The sequence below is a fragment of the Mauremys mutica genome, chromosome 7, assembly GCF_020497125.1.
Source record: "Mauremys mutica isolate MM-2020 ecotype Southern chromosome 7, ASM2049712v1, whole genome shotgun sequence".
Classification (NCBI taxonomy): domain Eukaryota; kingdom Metazoa; phylum Chordata; order Testudines; family Geoemydidae; genus Mauremys; species Mauremys mutica.
Window position 1 is genome coordinate 10367206 of NC_059078.1, and position 16974 is coordinate 10384179.

General features: G+C 43.5%; 1 protein-coding gene across 2 annotated transcripts in view; it reads right to left on the bottom strand.

Moving 5' to 3' along the window:
* PROK2 (prokineticin 2) overlaps positions 1–16974 on the bottom strand; it is a 224388-nt gene that overhangs the window by 22666 nt on the left and 184748 nt on the right. The window contains exon 5 of one of the 2 annotated variants that reach the window (XR_006580818.1): positions 4749–4883. The exons of the other annotated variant lie outside the window; for it this stretch is intronic. The gene's annotated coding sequence lies outside the window, so the exon portion shown is untranslated. The remainder of the gene's footprint in view (positions 1–4748; positions 4884–16974) is intronic. 2 annotated transcript variants of the gene reach the window in all.

The following is a 16974-nucleotide window of genomic DNA, read 5'->3' on the forward strand; positions in this document are numbered from 1 at the left end:
CAGTCTTGATTTAAAGACTCCAAGCAATGAAGAATTCCCATGGTAAGCTATTCCAATTGTTAGTTACCTTCTCTGTCTAAAACTTCTTATTTCCAGTTTGGATTTTGCTGATTTCATCTTGTGACTACCGGATATTACTGTGCCTTTGTCTGCTAGATCAAAGAGTCCTCTAGCAGTAGAAATCTTCTGTGTAGGTAATTATAGGCTGAGAACAAGTCACCTTAACCTTCTTTTTGATCAATTAAAATAGATTTGAACTCCCTTAGTCTCTTACTGTAAGGAATATTTTTCTAGACCTCAAATCATTAAGGTAATAATTGGAGATATACCAATCTCCTAGAACTGGAAGGGACCTTGAAAGGTCATCAAGTCCAGCCCCCTGCCTTCACTAGCAGGACCAATTTTTGCCCCAGATCTCTAAGTGGCCTCCTCAAGGATTGAACTCACAATCCTGGGTTTAGCAGGCCAATGTTCAAACCACTGAGCTATCCTTCTCTGAGCCTTCACCAATGTTTTAACTAACTTTTTAAAATGTAGACACCAAAACTGGAGCGTTATTCCAGTAGCGATCTCACTAGTGCCATATATAGAGGAAACATCACATCCCTGTTCTTGCTAGGTATTCCTAACGCCCCCAGAAAATTCTTTTAATTTTTTTGATAACTTTTCATTTTATTTTTCTGCGATTCCTTGTTATTTTGTTTTATGTGTTACCTCTCTCCCCTCAGGTGTCAAATCCTGCCCCTGTGGTGTGTGTGGGAGACCCTAGGGCATGGGTGTGTGTGTGTGTCAAGTTTTGCATCCCCCAGGGGGTGTATGGGGCAGTGTACAATAGGGTTCAGCCCTGGGTTGGAGGCCCTGGTGCAGGGTCAGATTCTTTCCCTAGAGTGTGGGAGGTCCCGGGGGGCGGGTTGCAGAATGAGTCTTCCCCGCTCTCAGCCTGCAGCAATGGCTTCTGTCCTGCGGGGCTCGATCTGGCTCCCCTCTCCAGGCGCTGCGACTTGGCACACTGGGTCGCAGAGCCACTCAGGGTTGGCCCAGCCACCTCTCTGTCATGGTGATGACCGGGGGGGCGGCCAGGCCAAATCTGAGCCAGCGGCACACACTCCAGCATCTCCCATTCCCCACTCTTTGGCCCATACTGGTTCCCTGAACAGCCCTTTCCATGCTGTGCTGCTACTCTATAATGCTGGGTACTCAAGTAGAAACACAGAGAAGGCATAAGCAGAAGGGTCTTACCCGGTCTTCCTTTGCCTTCAGCGTCTATCTGCAGCCTTGTTTCTCTTTGTCTCTCTGCCTGCCTTCTCTCTCTCCCACCTTCCTCTTGTGCTTTCATTTCTCTCCTCCTCCTCTTCCCCCTGAACTCTGTGCCTCTTCTCTTCTCCCTGGGGCCAAGCAGCAGTAACTGCCATTGCCAGCATGCCAGTTCGCTGAGGTGCCTCTGGGGCTGGGAGCTATACCGTGTTCCTTTTTCACTTACACATGAAGATCTGCTCAGAAAGGTGAAAAATTCCCAAGGAAATGGTACATTAGCAAAAGCACCCCCCCCCAAAGCCTCGTGGGACACCTGCAAAATGTTTCACCTTGTCAGAGCCATCTCCAATGTGCAAACTTTGCCTAATTTTCTCCTAAATATAGATGTAAAAAATGGTAACATATCTCTAGTGACTTATGTCTCAAAGAATCCCAAAGCCCTTCACGAGCCACAGATACACGAATGACTTTAACTGCCACTGACATGCACCCAACTCTAGGGTGACACATCACAGCTATTTAACTTCGCACCGTAACATTGCACAACAGTTAAGGACAGGAAGTGAAACAACACCACTGTCTGCAATTCAGACTGTAGTGGGGGGTTTAAAATAAAGGATGCAGAACATAAATAGCTAACATGGAATTTGGCTGGTACCCTGAGGCTAATACTCCTACTCTTAGGACAAGAGCTATGAGATCTTCAATGACCACAAAAGGTCAACATCTCAGCTTTACCACAGAACCTCAGAGTTACGAACGCCAGAGTTACAAACTGACCACTCAACTACACTCCACATTCAGAACCAGAATCATGCAATCAGGCAGAAGCAGAGACAAAAATAATAGCAAATACAGTACAGTGCTGTGTTAAATATAAACTCCTAAAAAAATAAAGGGAATGTTTAAAAAAAAGATTCGAGAAGGTGAAGAAACTGTTTGTTTCATTGTGCTTGTTTCATTTAAATTCAGGTGGTTAAAAGCAGCATTTTTCTTCTGCAGAGTAAGTTTCAAAGCTGTATTAAGTCAATGTTCAGTTGTAAACTTTTGAAAGAACAACCAGAATGTTTTGTTCAGAGTTACGAACATTTCAGAGTTACAACCAACCTCCATTCCTGAGGCATCTGTAACTCTGAGGTTCTACTGCATCACTCCTCTCAATGATGGGACCTCTGGCAGCCCAGTACCAAAGCCACAGAACTAGGATTAGTCAATTCTGCCTAAGAGGAAAGAGTGCCCCCTGCTGAAGCATTGTAAAGAGGAAACATTTTGAAGAACAATTTTGGGTCCCCCTGCTTCTCTCATTTTTTCCCTATTCTCCAGCCATCTCTTTCAGGCTGCTCTGCATTTCATGAGCCACTAGAGCAAAAGCCACTTAGTTCTTCAACCCTAAAATCTAAAATAAAAGTTTAATTCCAGGGAATCAAATACACGTTTCTCCTTCTCTTACCAGAAAGACTAAATGAAAGGGGAAAAAAATGAAGTTCCCTGCTGCTGACTCTGTTAGTCTTCCACACAACCAGGATAGCCGTTGGAGGCTGCATTTTGGGCCTCAGGCAGGGAGGACCAAGCAGATAGGAGAAGTTTCACGGCGGTTGGAAGAGGAAACTGAAGAAAACAAACTGTTAATAGTGTGGAAAGCTAACAACATGGCACTGGCCCCTCTTCAATGCATCTGGTAGCACCTGGGAGGCCAGCACTGAGTGGGCAACACACCCCGAAGCAGGTCTATCATGAAAAACCCCTTTAATTCCTCGCATGACTTCCTCTTGATTCTGGCCCCTCGGTGCTACTTGGTGCATGAAGAAGGGCTTCAGGTTATGCCTTCTACCCACCTAGCCACGCCTCTTTGGGGGAGTAAATGCCTTTTCTCATCATTCTCCCCCAGATCCTCCAGAGGCCTTGTGCCTGCCTCTGCCCTGCACTGGCTTAATGCCTTCCGCTAATACCATCTTGGCTGTACACACACACACACACACGGTGACAGCCCTGCCCCACCTAGGTGCTCAGATACAGGTAGATAGTGCAGTTGTACAATCCGTTTTTCCCTTTTCCTGACTATTGCCAAAACATGAAAGCGCTACCAAGAACAGGCAGGGTGACATTTCGCACTCTGCACCATTCCTATAAAGCTGACTTCTCCTGTTACCATAGAAGCCTGGCTGCTTGGAAACACAATCTCACATAAAGACCTTTGCCCAAGGGTAACAAGGCTGGGGTGAATGGCAGAATAAAACCTTAGTGTATTTTCTCGTTGCCTTGACAATATGCTTGTGCTCAAAGAGATCTACTGTAACCCTCATGCTACAGTAAGCCGTGTTGATAAAGCCTGCTGGAAACATGACAAGTAACGACACTTGCCCAAACCAGTTTTCTCACACACAGTAAGCTCATCATTAAGATAAAGTGGCCTTTTGCATTGCAAGATGGATTGGCTACATGCCAGAAGAAGATTTTGCAGCATTAGAGTCTAAGTGCCAGATTTTCCAAAGAGCTCAGCATCCAACATGCCCCCCATGCCCTGAGCTGTTCTGAAAATCTGGCCCTAAAATACAGCAATAAATAAGGATTTATGAACTCCTAAGATAGTCTCTGAATGGAACCTGATCCAAAGCCCAGTGGTGCTAATGGAAAGACTCCTGTTGATTTCAAAAGGCTTTGGAACATCTTGGATTTACAACTTTCCTCTTGTACCATATGGATTCACAACAGATTGTTGCTCACAGAAAACTGTAGTTGCTGTTTCCCAGACGGTTGGTTCTCTTATCCTGTTTATTACCTCACATCATGGCACATTTGATTTAAGAATTCCCCAATGACCAATATATTTCACCATGAGGACAGCAGCTTTCGGCATAATCAGACAGTGAGAAATCAGTTAAACGCAATTCCCTAAGACCAATCCCTTAGGTATTCTCTGGAGTGTAGTACCATTCCCTAAGGGGAGCCCTCTCTTTGATAACTGACATAATTGCACAGTCCATAAGTTGCAGGTGGGCTTGCTCATGATAATGTCAAAATGACCATCGTTCAGTGAGGCTCTCCATGCACAATTTGGGAGCAATTGCTCTGGGAGGCACAGAGAAATCTGTCAGAGGCTTTACTAAATGTAGCGTCACTGATAACTCTGGCTTTTACAAATCTGTACGGTACCTGCAGAATCCACAGCTGTGTGTGAAAGTCTAGGAGACAGGGCAAGTGTTTATGGGCTTCCTCATCTCTAGGGTCATAGAATAGTCACAGCACTACTGATTAGTGTGGAATTTAGTGGAAAGTGAAAGATGTCACAAGACAGATATGCTTAATAGTGTTTATTTGTCTTGTCATTTAAGACTGCAAGCTCTTTGGGGCAGAGACCATCTTCTATTCTATGTTTGTAGAGTGTTTACCACAACAGAGCCCCAAACTCACATGAGGCCTGTAGGTGCTACCAAAATACAAATAATAAATAATAGTAATACCACCTCAGACCATTGCTCCATCCAGCCTATTACCTTTCCTCCAGTAGTGGCCAATACTGGATGCTTCAGAGGAAGGTGGCTTATGTGGACTGTATGTTCAATGGGACAGAGACTATGCATTCTTCTGTGCTTGAAAAGTTCCTAGTAAATTCTGGGCACCACTGCAATCTAAATAAAAAATAACAACAAACAACTTTGTGGAAAGCTATACATAGGGATCAGGAGAAACATCTTTCTTTAGTCTTGCGACAGATCATTTATGCATGTGGCAGATCATCTGTGTATGAAGACTAATGTGCCTTGTCTTAGTATGCAGACCTCATGGAGGCACAGTGATGAACATAAATACCTAGACCTGAAAAACAGAAAGGCAGATACGGTTAATGGTTCATTATCCAGCTCTGTTCTAATCTGGGCCATGGCACCTAACTTCCAGTGGCAGTGAAGACTGCTTATGTGCTAAATGTGAAGTAATATTTCCTTTACTTTATCGTAAATTCCCTGGTGGTGACCAAGAAGGATTGATCAATTTTCACTAGACCATTGAGAACCTTCAATACCTCACTCAAATCTATTCTCTTCTGGTTCCCTCTGTGCCCATCAGCACAGCATCCAAGTGCCTAAATATTTCTCTTTTCCAAGTTTAGCAATCATAGATGTCACTGTCTCTCCCCATTTCATCATTCTGCCTGAGACAACATTTTTATCAGAAGGTGCTTTGTGTTTTATCAGCTTAATGTCAAGTGACTGTTACCTTTGATAGCTAATGATGCGCAGTACATCCATTTAATCAATTTTCTGATAAATGGCTTGTCCATATAATTAGGATAATTGCTCAGGAACAGATTCAGGGGTATGCACTGGGCATGCATTTCAGGGGAGAAATTGCACCTCTGGTGTCGTATGCTGCCGAGATGTCCCTTTGCTCTTTGATTATGGGTCAGTATGAAGAGTTGGTTGAAGGCCAGAAGAGGAGTCTGAGGAAAGATTTCATTCAGGATGGGGTCCCCACTGAATATGGGTAGTAATTGTTTAATGATAGCCCATATGGATTCCAGTCTGGGATAGTAGGTGCAGCTTCAGCTCAAGCAATAGATTCTGTGATGCGAAGTGTCTCAAATCAACGTAACTTGGGCTGGAACTGTTCTGAACTGCAGTGAAGTAGCAATAAAAGAAAAACCAGCTTTTATTCTGACAGTCAAGCTTAAGTCTGCCCTTGTTGCAAATAAAAGGCAAACTTTAAACAGAAAAACAATCAAAGGGAAGGATTCAATATATCACATAAGCTTGGCTGCCAGTGGAATAAAAGCATTAAAAAAAAAATCAAAGCCCTAGTTCCGCTTTACAGGCCGGAGTAATTTCAGCACCAGCTATTTTAACTCAATGCAACTAACAGATGCAACTTAAAGTAGCCCTAAGGCATTGGAGTAGATTGGGTCCAACTCTCATAGAAATTAGAGTGGGGTGGGAAACTGCTTGCCCATCCAATGAAAATTGAGAGTGAGAGACAGATACATACCAAACCTGCCCCAGGGATGTGAGAGATGCGGGTTCAAATTCCTGTTCTTACTCCGGCTATTCTGGGGTGGGACTCTCTCTCTGGTTTTCACCAGAAATTTCATCCTGGACCTGAGAACCTTTCCCAATCAAAACTGACCCTTTCCCCACCAAAATATTTGGTCTTGATATTTGTTTTTTTTCTGATGAAGAAAACGCTCTGTCAATAAATCCTGACCGGCTCTACTAATAATTATCTGGGGAAAGTTAATAAAATTACATTCTCTGTGACTGTTGCCCCTTATCTTCATGAGTTATAACCAGCAAATCCAATTGCTCTTTATTAACAGCCCATTTTACAACCGCCAATATCCATATCTACCTCTATGGATCTTCATTGGTAATAGATACAGGAAAGAGTTCTTATTCCCAGCTTCAATTCTTGCATGATGGTTGACTTCAGCCCCAAAAGTTAGCATGCACCTGTTTTGTGCGCATAGACAGACATCTGCACATGCAAATGAGGTAAAAAAATGTACCCAGACTGGCTGGAAATTGAGAAAAAATAAAGTACCCAAACTAGATTTGATGATAATTAATTTGATTAAACTTTCCTTTCTAAAGGGCATAAGATACTTGAGATAAAACTTAAAGTAACATCAATGAACTATTGATGAGGCATGAGTTAGAGCTGAAATTAATTTTTAAAGCAGATATTATGCTTAAACTGTAATGCATTATGTTTCACTTGAGGAGGTGCAGTCTAGTGGGCTGCATGGGCAACCCAAAGGCAGGAAATCTCAGTTCTAATACTGACTGGCTGCATTTGGCCTGGAGTAAGTCACTAAATTCTCGCTGCCTCAGTCCTTGTGGTATTTTCAGTAATGACTGCGGCAGGTTTTAAGATAATTTAACCAACTGCGAGAAATCACTTTATGTCTACACTGCAAGCGAAGGAGAGATTGGAGCAGGGGTAGGTGTCTCTGTGCTAGTTCTAATCTAGGTAGCCTGGGTAATAACAACAGTTTAGATGTGGTACCACAGGCTTAAACATGGGCTAGCAACCAGTGTATGTACCCAGGCTTTCTGGAGGGCTTGTACTCTTGTTGCTAAGCCTGGGGGGAAGCCCACGCCACTATGTCTACACTACTATTGATCCCAATGCCAGTTAGATGAAAACTATCCTGGGTAGGCACATCTATGCTACGGTCACACCTTCACCTGCCGTGTAGACATACCCATAAAGAAAACAGCACTGATGCTGCTGTCATCTAGCCTGACTATATTCTCAGACCGAGTCCCTGCAACTAGTTCCCATCTACCTGTGTGTGAGAGTCTGTATGAATCAACAGTCAACATAACACTGCAGAGGGTTCTGGAGAATATGTACAACTTTACACTTTCTGCCGAATATTAACCCTTGACGACATGGTCACCATCCGTAGCTGAGATGGTAATGCCTTCGTCTACGGAGGATGTTCCAAGCATTAACTAGTTCCTGCTTTAAATTCCTTTGAACATTAAATGCATTAGATAAAGCCTCATTGTCATACTTTTGCTTGAATCACAAAGAAATGCTGAAAATATAAATGTGTAATATAGATCATTAAAATATTTGACTTAACATTTTGCCATGCAGTATAAAACAAAATTAAAGTAATTTCAGTTCAAATATATTTTAACTGTAAGCAGAATTTTTAGCCATGATTTTTAAATAGCTACATAATACATGCATGTTCATAACTATGTATTAAACATGTCACTATATATTACATAAATAATAAGACTTTTACTGTAGAAAAACTATAAAATATTGTAATTGGTCATTGCGTACTTACAAGAGACAGTAAAAAACTGTGCTCATATTCAAAATGCCTCTGGTGAGAAAAGATCATTGGGAAAATGGCAAATTGGGGATGCATATAGTACATGTGCTGCTCTCTGACTTCCCTGTCATGTTTGCTCAGTTTATTAGCAAAAAACATATTTTTGCCGCATTCCTTACTTCAAATTTAATCTACTTCAGGAGACTCAGACACAGAGTGTGTCTTGCTCTTTATAGATCACAATTTGGTACCAATCATTCTGAAGTAAGAACTCTCTTTCCATTACCAGGTCAGTGATGATAACTCCGTATGATGAGACCGGAACTCAGAACAGCATGTTACTATCATCTCAAGCTAAACCTATTCTGCTAGTTAACTCAGACTGGTGCAAACATATTCAGTACAAATATCCTTTTGGCGTAAAATAAATCTCTGATGTGTTTGAATAAGGCATATGTAAGAAAGATAGAGTATAAAACAAACCTAGGTTAAGCCGCAATTTAACCAATTATCTGTACCAATTTAGGGTTTTTAATTTCGATTGCATCATTATTTTAAAAAAAAATCTCAGGAGCTGAAATTAGTTTGATATAGTTCATTAAATATCCTTAATGATAGCAATTAATACTATAGGATATAAGAAGGCAAAACCAGTATTAGACCATGATTTGGTACAAACTAGAAAGTTGGTCGATATAACCACTCAGGTCTTCAGAATCAAATCACACAACCACACTAGGATACAACACTTATATACAGTGAGGTGGCAAAATTTGCTGATGATACAAACTACTCAAGATAGATAAGTCCCAGGCAGACTGCGAAGAGCTACAAAGGGATCACACAAAACTGGGTGACTGGGCAACAAAATGGCAGATGAAATTGAATGTTGATAAATGCAAAGTAATGCACATTGGAAAACATAATCCCAACTATACATATAAAATGATGGGATCTAAATTAGCTATTAGCACTCAAGAGATCTTGGAGTTATTGTAGATAGTTCTCTGAAAACATCCACTCAATGTGCAGCGGCAGTCAAAAAAGTAAACAGAATGTTGGGAATCATTAAGAAAGGGATAGATAAGACAGAAAATATATTGCCTCTATATAAATCCATGGTATACCCACATCTTGAATACTGCATGCAGATGTGGTCGCCCCATCTCAAAAAAGATATATTGGAATTGGAAAAGGTTCAGAAAAGGGCAACGAAAATTATTAGGGGTATGGAATGGCTGCCATATGAGGAGATATGGGACTTTTCAGCTAGGAAGAGAGATGACTAAGGGAGGATATGAATATGATTTAGGTTTATAAAATCATGAGTGGTGTGGAGAAAGTAAATAAGGGAGTGTTATTTACTCCTTCTCATAACAAAGAACTAGGAGTCACCAAATGAAATTAATAGGCAGCAGGTTTACAAGAAACAAAAGGAAGTAGTTTTTCACACAAAGCACCGTCAACCTGTGGAACTCCTTGCCAGAGGATGTTGTGAAGGCCAAGACTATAACAGGGCTAAAAAAAAAAACAACAAACAAACAAACTAGATAAGTTCATGGAGGATAGGTCCATCAATGGCTATTAGCCAGGATGGGCAGGGATGGTGTCCCTAATCTCTGTTTGCCAGAAGCTGGGAATGGGTGACAGGGGGTGGATCACTTGATGATTACCTGTTCAGTTCATTCCCTCTGGGGCACCTGGCACTGGCCACTGTTGGAAGACAGGATGCTGAGTTAGATGGATCTTTGGTCTGACCCAGTATGGCCATTCTTATGTTCTTACACTGCAGATGACCAGATGACCGCGGAAACTGACTTGGATGCTGAGCTGCTGCCAGTCAAGAAGATGCCTGAAATGGGCCTTGTGGTAGGAAGTGACCCAGTGAATGTATTACAAACCGATGCTTGAACCTTTAACTGGGAATTTCCCAGCTTCATAGTGCCCTATGTCAGAACCCAATGGAGTAGGGTGGGCCTGGGTTCCCCTACCTTTCATCCCGCATTTGCCACTAGGTGTGGCTACTGGGGGATACAGCCATAGATTGACTGTTTGCTCTGCCCCGCCCAGGGGCTACAGGTGAGGTGTTGGCTTCACCCTGCCCAGAGGGTCAGAGCCCCCCAACTGCTATTGCCTGCCCCAGTCAGGAGGTTTGGGAGGCACAGACGGAGTGTTTACCAGGCCCTTCCAGGGGCCCTGAATCCCCTTAACTGCAATTGCTTGATACAACATGGAGTCCCGGTGACCGTGTGATGGGGTGTACCAAGCCCGCACTGTGCTAATGGGGGCGGCCCTGCTCGACACGCAGGCACCTTTCATTTGGAGATCCCAAAGCACTTTACAAAGGTGGGAATTAGGTCAACTGAGACACAGAGAAGTCAAAATCCTGATCTAAATCCCAGTGAAGTCAGTGAGAGTTTGCCTTTAAGGGCCAGGCCGTCAGAGAGTTGTTCAAGGTACTGCATCAAGCCATTGGCCATGCTAGCAATTGAACACCGAGTCCTATGCTTCAATCATTAGCCCATTTTTCCTCCCATTGAAGGTAAATAGAAGAAAGGTGAAACGAGAAGTGGTGATTCTGTAATTGTTATTCTAGAATAAGCCGCATTAACTATTATATATTTAAGAAAGATGATAGAACAGAAAGGATATTACATGGGTAAGTGAACTATACAGCTGACAATACACCGCACACCTTTAGGAGCTCTGATTATTAACCATTTACAAGAGTGTACATGGTGCTGCGTTAAACCTAGGACAAGACACAAACCCAATTGAACCTAGGGCAAGACTGATTTTTCTGAGGAAGAGAATTGAGAGGCACTGGGGAGGTGCAGTGCACTGGGGAAGGATTGACTCTTATGTTTCCTCCCTGGTTCAAAATGCTACCTACTCCCCACTCCTACCTGCCCATCCTTGCTTGCATAGTGTAACACCTGCTCTCCTCTGCATGCTACATACCCCCATGTATACAAAAACCCATCGTCAATGAATTCAGAAGCATTTGACAGAGCTCAACATGTATCTGTAAGTGGGGAATCATCACTGAATGGTGGTGTTTCTAGTGGGGTCCCCCAGGGATCTGCACTCAGTTCAGCGCTATCCCATATCATTCTTGGCGATCTAGAAGAAAATAGAAAATCATTGCTGTTAAAGCTTGTAGATGAAACAAAAATGGATGGAAGGGTAAATAGTAAGAACAGGTCAGTCACATCGAGTGATATGGATCACTTGGTAAGCTGGGCACAATCAAATGTGCATTTTAATACAGCCAAATGCAAAATACAAAAATATTGTTTTCAATAATATCTGTCAGCTCTAGTTGTAGATAAGCCACTGGGCATTATCTGCCAGTGTGATGATATGATAAAGAGGGCCACCATGATTCTTGGCTCTATACACAGAGCAATAGAGAGTAGGAACAGGGAGGTGGTATTACGTCTGCTTTCAGCAGGTGCAAGTCCACTGCTCAAATACTGGGTCCAGTCCTGGTGTCCACACAAGGTTGTTGAAAAGCTGGAAAGGGTTCAGAAAAGAACTCCAAGAATGACTCAAGGCCTGGAAAACTTGCCTTACAGGGAGAAACTAAAGGAGCCAAACCTCCATCTCACCGAAGAGATAGTACTAAGGGTACATATGTACTTCCCGCCAGATTGGCGGATAGTGTTCGATGTATCGGGGATTGATTTATCACGTCTCGTCTGGACACGATAAATCAATCCACTAATCGATGCCCGTATTTCACCTCGGCAGGAGGAGTAAGCGGAGTCGATGGGGGAGCCGTGGCAGTCAACTCACTGCCGTGAGGACAGCCAGGTAAGTCGAACTAAGATACTTCAACTTCAGCTACGCGAATAGCGTAACTGATGTTGCGTATCTTAGTTCGAACCCCCCCGCTAGTGTAGCCCCGGCCTAAGATGAGTACGGGGATCACAACCTAACCCTAGATTTTAGATGTGACACAATGAATGAGGGTGATGAATGGTAGGGAGGGGATGGGTGAGAATGGAATAGGGGTTATCACCACGAGGTGACTCAGCTGAGGTGGGTGCGCATCTTGCGGGTTTAAGTAAGTTTTCGTTTAAACCATCATTAACTCATTTCCTGCGGGCCTGGTGGAAGAGTGCCCTGAAAGCTACAGATGAACAACGCTATATAGGCCTGCTCCAAAGCCCACTGCAGTCAATGGAAAGACTCCCACTGACTTCAACGGGCTTGGGATCAGGGCCTGGTAGCACTAGGTCTATAAAGGAGGGATTTGAACACGGCTTTTTTGCAGAACAGGATTTGGAGGGTATGAAGAGAGGCATGGAAACAGTTAGGGGAAGTGGACAAAGGGCACAATCTTGAAAGGGGATGAGCCTTTCTGACTGTGGAGCATTCTCGCTGCCCTTTGACTTTAACAGGAATGAGGATGCTCAGCACAATTGAATATCAGTGCCGTCTTCACTGGGAGAGTGGAGTGGTGGGGTGATGGAATAAACAGCTGGGTCAGAGAAGTAGGCAGAGACTGTATTACCAAGACTGAGGAGTGATTAAAATGAAAGTGCCCTCCAGTGCCAGCTTCCTTCTATTTCACTCAATTCCATTAGCAGCTCACTTTCATGATATTGAAGCAAAACAGTTGCACAGAACGGTAGGGCTGCTGGATGTGGGTTTGCTAGATACAGGCTATAACATTTTCAGTAGCATCCTGGGTAGCAATGAGCAAAATGGATGTTGTGGTTCCCCAGGAATTGCTCTCATTTCCCATCCTTGAGCAAGATTTGCAGCTCTGGCTGCCAGAGATCCCTCATCCATATGATCACCAACTGTTCTCCTCTTAATAACCTGAATCTCTGTGTCTGAAAAGCAAGCAGCATCCCAGAGCTTGTAATGTAATTGACAGCTACACCCTCTGGTTCCACTGAGACAAACAACTATGCAGCAGCCGTGTCTGGAAGCTGTAATACTGTGGGCCACGTTCCCCTTGCATAGGAGTCATCTGCATGGGGGAATTGGGGGGGGGCACACTGTAGGATGCCAACTTGCCCCCAGCCCACAAAGAACCCAGTGCCACACCTACAGTCTCTTTCCAGACACAGTTTTATTTGTCAAAAGGGCCACAAAACCAGCCCACTCTTGGCTACAATTCCCAGGGGATTTTCCCCCTTTGCCTCTCTCGGACCCTCTTGCTTCATTGCTCCTTTAGCTGAGCACTGCCTACCAGGCTTTCTCCCTGGAGGCCCTTTTCCCCCAGCAGATTTCCACTGCCCCACCTCCCAGGGGACCCAGTCTCCATCTCCCTCTCCTGCTTCTGCCACTTCCTTACTGACAGCCTGGCTCTTCATAGCCCCACGTGCTGCTCTGCCTCTTAACTGGCAAAACTGGGAGCACCTCTTCTGGCACAGGGGATCTGGCCCTGCTTCATGTAAAGGGACCAGCCACCCTGTGACACACACACGGTGTCCTAATAATTCTTCCTTTACTGCCTTGCCTCCTATAGACGAAGCCAGGGGCTCCATCCTGTTGGCAAGGAGTGTCTGCACAGAGGCCCCTCCACGCTGCCCAGCAGTTCTCTTGGATCTATGGGCTGCCTGGCTCCTGCGGGTGGCATGCTTTCAGGGGCTCCCCCTGCTGTGGCTGAAGACAGAACCCACCAGAAGGGGACAGTGCTGTTTCCACATTACTGGAGCAAGCATTACAGATCGATATAGTCTCAAACTGTATTGACGTGCACTGGGAGCCCCTCTGGGGTGGGAAGAGCATCCCACCAGCTCCTGTAGAGCAGGGGAGTTGTGAAACTTTCACGGGACTGTTGTAGTGGTGGAACTTTTCCATTCTGTGGTGACAAGCTCCACTTCTAAGGCCTGATCTTTTACCTGTTGACTCCAGTGGGAGCAAGATGATGTCTCAATTGTAGGCTTGGAAGCAAGTATGAGTCCCTATATTTTTATTATTGGCATTTAAATGCTACATCCCTACATATCTGTATTCCACAGCCTAGAGTGCGTCACTGCTATTACAAAATGGAAATTACAAAAAAAAAAAATCAGACATGTGCATTTACTCAGAATTATGATGTGTCAAGTATTATAGGACGATTAGATTCGGAAGGAAATTTTAAAATCATTCTTCTGACATGTAGTCATACAAATAAGCTATTGAAAGTACATTCTAAGGCATTATATTTAGCAAAAAACACATAGTGCTTTTATGCTTCTTCCCTTTATAATAAAACCAAACCATAAACAATAGAGCCAAAGAAAGAAAGACTAATTTCATTACTGTAAAAGTGACATAAATTTAATAATAAATAATGGCCTTTATCTATAAAAATATGAAAAACCATTTTCAAAATCATTAGCTCTAATCACAAATGAATTTTGCAGTGTTTCTTGATATTTTGCACCTTTGTAATGAACGCTGATAAATTCATGGGACTACATGTTAAATAAAGAGATAGAAAGGTCTAATTTGCTGCTTCATTAAACCAGCTTATTTCCAGGCATCTTGCATATTGCTTTGAATTTCGTATCTCTGAAAGGCGGAGACAATGGAACTATTCGTCTCTAATGTAGTGTGGCACACAATTAGGGGCTCAAAAGGATGTGAATCTCTTTCCATCAGAGATACACACCGAGATGATTATTTTATTACCGAAGACTGTCAGCATTACATATCTCCAACAGCTATGGAGACACCTGACTTGCATGTTTAATTTTGTGCTAAGCATTGCAAAAGCAGTAATTTGGAACTTCTTGTTTCATAGCGTTATTCCTTACAAAGTGCAGCATGTAGCCCTCGAAAGGGCACAGTGCACTTCAGAAACATCTGGGTGGGGTTCAACACCATTGATAATTTGCAAGCCGTTTGAAAATTGAAGCCAGTGGGACTTAAGCGTGTGTGCTGTCCTGGGGTGTTAGTCTTTACAGGATCGGAGCTTAACATTATTAAAGAGAGAGCTTTGTGTTTTTACTGCAACTTCATTTGTTCAAACCACAAACGCTTGGGAGGTGGGGTGGGGTGGGGTGGGGTAGGATGGGAGGATACTAATCCTAAAGGGTCCTATCTTACAACCTGTACTTACACAAGAGTTCCTTAGGCACGCATGGCCGCTCAGCAGAAGGGTGACAGAATCTCAGCCTGAATTTTTACCAGGCTTATAGATCCAAATCCTGCCCTGTCCTGTGACCATGCAGAGGTTCTGCTGGTTTTAACGCAAGGGCAGAATTCATTCTGTTGTCCTTGAAAGTGGCTCAGTTGATATTTTGAACAATAGCAAAATGAAATGACAGAGATTTAGAGCCAGAGTCTGTCTTCAGTATTGGGAGGTAGGAATTATATACACGCATCACAGAGTAGAACTTGGCCAGAGCTTTCAGTGTTCTACTCACCCAGGGAGCATAGTGAGTAGAACACTGGTGAGTAGAATATATATATTTTCCCATTATTATTCTCAAAGTAAAGGGCCTGATCCAACTCTTAATGGCGTCAAAGTGGGAGATTGAATTTTGTACCTGTACTGGTAAATTTTCATGACAGTTTTGCAAGGCTCTTTTCAAATACACCTGGGGCAGTAACTATTTTATATGTTTTCCCTATGATGTTAATTTCCAGGTAAATGAACGGGATGGCAGAACCAGTCTCTTTAATGAGATACAAGGTAGCTCTACAAGGAACTTCTTATTCAAGATTCTTCATTACATGACCCTTCTGATAGGGAGGGAGGGTATGTCTACACTAGAAATGCTTCAGCGGCACAGCAGCAGTGCTGTAGCACTTCCATATAGAAACCACAGTCACTGAAAGTGTTCTCCCATTGCTATAGTTAATCCACCTCTTCAAGAGGCGGTAGCGAGGCTGATGGAAAACTTCTTCCGTCGACCGAGCGCAGTGTACACAGGGCTTAGGTAGGCTTAACTAAGGGCTTGTCTACACTACCTGCTGGATCAATGGGCAGCGATCGATCCAGTGGGGTTGATTTATCGTGTCTAGTCTAGACGCGAAAAATCGACTGCCGAGAGCTCTCCTGTCGACTCTGGTACTCCACCAGGGCGAGAGACGCAGGTGGAGTCGACGGGAGAGCGTCAGCTATCGACTTACCACAGTGAAGACACCATGGTAAGTAGATCTAAGTAAGTCTAAGTTCACATAGCTGAAGTTGTGTAACTTAGATTGATCTCCCCACAGTGTAGACCAGACCTCGGTTTCCCAGGGATGTGAATTTTTCACACTCCTGAACAACGTAGCTGGATCCACCAAACTTTCTGGTGTAGGCCAGCCCTGAGCACAATTGAAATGCAAAGCTCTCTATTGACCCTTGCTTGCCATAATTCCTCAGGCTGATCTATGATAGAAAATTAGGTTGACCCAGCTATGTCTCTCAGTGGTGAGAAAAACTCACACCCCGAGAGACATAGTTAAGCTGACCTAAACCCCAGTGTAGACATTGCTGGTTTGACAGAATAATTTTCCCGTCCACTTAGCTACTGCCTCTGAGACGTGGATTTATTGCGGTGACGGAAGCACTCCTAGAAAGTGTTTACAGTGATGCAGATGCAGTGTTGAGGCTGTAGCCTTTCTAGTGTAGCCATAGCGTTAGTAAATGCCTTCCAAGTCCCTGAAAACCTCCCACCAGGGAAAATAAAGCAGGGATTTAAAGGAGATTTGCAAGGTTATCATCATACAGATGACTGAGTGTACTGGTGAGACAACAGACCAACTCTGCCCTTTTGGAGATATATTCATTGAAATACAAGTAAATGTGGTGGAACTGTGCACCATCAGATCTTGTATTCTGCCCTGGGATTTTCACTGGCATGTATGTATCTAACTGAGGTTGCATTATCAAATCCTCACATCTGCCATACGTGATTAGTGCTTAAGCTGCACCCATTTACATACAGAGGTGTCTGCTTAAGCTTGCTCATGGTTACCATGTAAGTAGCTAACAG